The sequence below is a fragment of the Kryptolebias marmoratus genome, linkage group LG9, assembly GCF_001649575.2.
Source record: "Kryptolebias marmoratus isolate JLee-2015 linkage group LG9, ASM164957v2, whole genome shotgun sequence".
Classification (NCBI taxonomy): Eukaryota; Metazoa; Chordata; class Actinopteri; order Cyprinodontiformes; family Rivulidae; genus Kryptolebias; species Kryptolebias marmoratus.
In genome coordinates, this window is record NC_051438.1 from 27,649,289 (window position 1) to 27,652,850 (window position 3,562).

Genomic DNA, 3,562 nt, shown 5'->3' on the forward strand with positions numbered 1-3,562 from the left:
GGGGGGGGGGGTTCGGTTCTGCTGTGCCGCTTTGTCCGCTGTCGCCCCCCCACCTTTTTCCCCCTTTTCTTTTTTTTTTTGCCAGTTAAAGCCGAACGCTCGCGCGGACCGTCCGGCCGTTCCTCGCGGCGTGGCCCGAAGTCCCGGTTCGGTGCATTTCCCTTCGGATCCGGTTGTTTGTTTGTTTGTTTTCCGTGTTTTCCTGTCCCGGAGGGTGGGTGTCGGCTGCCCGACCGACACAGCTCCACGGCGAGCCGACTGCCTCTCTCTCTCTCCGCCTCCGAAGCCTCCACATAAATCGCTCCCACTCAGCCCGCAGAGCGGAGCGCGCGCCGCACGCCAACGGCCGCCGCGAGGCATCATGGGAGTTGGAGTTTTTTAACCCCGTTTGACTTTAAACGGCCCGTGCAAGGTTACTAATGACGACAAAGTGTAAAATTTAAAAAAATACAGAGCAATTTAACCCCTACTCTGCTGCATAGAGACAGGCTGGTGTAGGTTATCTGTTATCTAGGACACGGTAAATCAAAAAAAAGGTTTAAAAACAACAAAAGCAGAAAACAACTGCACATCTGTTTTCTAGTTGAAGACGTTTCGCTTCTCATCCGAGGAGCTTTATCAATTCAAACAGCAGAGGCTGGCTGTGGAAAGCTGAGATGTTCTGTAAACTGGCTTCACCTGCAGATTAACTCACCCTCCTAACAACAGAGGGTCATTAGGGTCCCTGTTAGCCTGACTCACTGATGGGCCACTCTGGTCACATGAATGCAGGTCCTGATTGGAGCGAAACTGACTGGGGATCAGGCCTAATGCTCCATTTTAGGTTTTTGAAAGCTGAAATCTGAGACCTCCTCCTCGGTTTAAAGTTGGTTTCTCTCTTTTCTGTATAGGGATTAAAAAAACCAATCTAACAGACAACGTTTTACAAAATATTAGCGGACCACCACCAGTAGGTGGCAAGTGAAGTGTCTTGCCCAACAATACAACAGCTGAGACGGACAGAGCAGGAACTAGAACCGGCAACCCTCCAGTTACAGGATGAACCCCTACCTGGATGGATGGATGGATGGGTGGATGGACGGATGGATGGATGGACGGACGGATGGATGGATGGATGGACGGACGGACGGACGGACGGACGGACGGACGGACGGACGGATGGATGGATGGATGGATGGATGGACGGAGGGACGGACGGACGGACGGATGGATGGATGGATGGATTGGTCAAAGCTTCAGGAAGCCGCTGCAGAGGAACCAAACGGCCACATGTGGCCCCAGAGCCGCAGATTGTAGACCCCTGCTCCAAACATTGCACACCTTTTCTCTTGTCCTTTCCGGGTCACGGGGAGCTGGTGCCTACCTCAAGCCAAGACTGTGCGAGGGGCGGGGGACACCCTGGACAGGTCTCCAGTCCATCACAGGGACACATAGAGACAAATGAGACAAACAACCATTCACCCTCTCACTCACACTTAGGGACAATGTTGCTAAGGTTGTCCCTCGGTGTCCCTAACACGCACAGAGGAGACCCCGGGGGAGAACATGTAAACTCCACCCAAAAGCCTCCATGTTGGGAATCAAACCCGCGACCTTCCTGCTGTGGGACAAAAAGTAGAAAACTCAGTTTTACCAACATATAACTCAGTTATGGGTTTTTAAAATCAGGCATTCTGAGAACAACATCAATTAAACACTCATCTTTAATAAAAGAATAATAAAAGTTTAAGTAAATGAAGGTTTTTATTGGAGAAAATTCAACAAACTGTCTTGTTTTTCATGTCCAGTCAAATAACTTACCGATATGCAAATATATGTTTTTATTTCGACAAATATAGTTCAGACTTTTCTTAGTCCGGTGGAGTTTCCTTCAAAAACCCTCAAATTATTAACGATCGCGTCGAGTTTCAACCTGAGATAAGAACCTTCGCAGGTGGCTCCTTCACGCCGGAGCCGTTAATTGTGAGGAGCTTCAAACGCCGCAGACGCCGCGCCAGATGTTGCCACTGTCGGCGAGCAGACGCCAGCTGTGTGTTTTGGAAAGTTTACCTTCAACTTCAATACGAGGAGACATTTTTAATCCGGCGCTGATGTTTACAGCAAATAAAGGCAGCAAAACGCCGAGGGAGCCGGGGGGGACGATGTTTTTTTAACAGGCTTCTGCAGGACATGAAGAGGTGATTTAACCAATGAATCAGGTGTGTTGGAGAGAAACAAGGAAAACATGCAGGATGGTGGCCCTGAGGACCAGGATTGGAGACCCCTGGTGTAGACACTCTTCATGTCTTAGGACAAGATGTCCGCCTCATTCGACATTTCCTCTTTTTTTCCCAACAGTAGAGATCTTCTGAATACATCTGTCCCTCGTTCATCAGTCAACACCAATTAGATACCTGGATTAAGTTTGATTTGCAGCCGTCTCTGTCTGGCGTTCGCCTACCAACACGGTGAAAATACTTCTTCCAGCCGAGACTTGTGGGACTTGTGTATTAATTGTGTGAAATCGCACATAACGGTTTGGTCAAAACAGCAGAAAATCAAAACTCGGCATCGGAGGATTTTAGCCCAAAGTCCTGGCATGAAGGGCGGAGGGTGACATGCATTCCTTAGAAGATAAATGCGCCTTTTGATTCCTGTCACGTCACAAGTTGCTTTTATCAAAAGGCCCGACACGTCGCCGTTTCTCCCAGGGAGGGTTCGATGTGTCGGCACGGCGATTTGTGGGTTTCTGTTTTCATCCACAGAAAACATATTAGCTGTTCGAGTCTAAAATGAAATAAAAGTTCTAACAGAAAGTTTTTCCTTTTTTTTTATTCCTGCCTTCCAGCCGGGATCCTCTTCAGGCGGCTGCATTTTGATCTAATTTCCAAGCTGCTGATCACACAGCTTATTTGTCTCCCTTTGAAGAATTTTCTCAGGGAACGTAAAGTTTCGTAATAAGATGCTGACAGAGATGCTGAAGTCAGGTTCCACCTCAGGTCTGATTTCTTACAGAAGGTCAGGCGTTCTGCGTCAGATCGCCCGGGGAGAGGCTGAGAGGTCAAGAGGAAAGGTCAGGGTTCGACGTGGAGGGGGCGATATTTTGAGTCAGCCCTCAAACTACGTGTCAGGAACGACCCCCGGCTACTACCACTTCAAGTTTTAGCTCAATATCTGTAAAATATTACAAGCATTTCTGCATTTTGGCTTGGATTGAGTTCCCACCGAAGGTTAATCGGCTGTAATGATTAATTTTCTTCTGCGGTTCATGAGATATTTTGCTAAATCTTCAGACAAACAAACGCACCGACTCTCACCTTCGGCTGCAGGGCGGGAGAGGAACCGAAAACCCCCAAAAACTAACAAACTACAGGAGCTCAGAACAGCAAACTGAGCAGCAGAACATAAAAGCATTAACGCTGTTCCCCAAAACAGCTCCAGAAAATCAGAAAAATGAAGGCAAAATCACAGATCTAAACACCAAATTACTGCAAACGAAACAACTAACGAGCCTGCTGAAAACGATGGAGAAGGAACGAGCAGCTGGGCTCCGGAGGACTCCGACAGATGGAAATGCTAATGC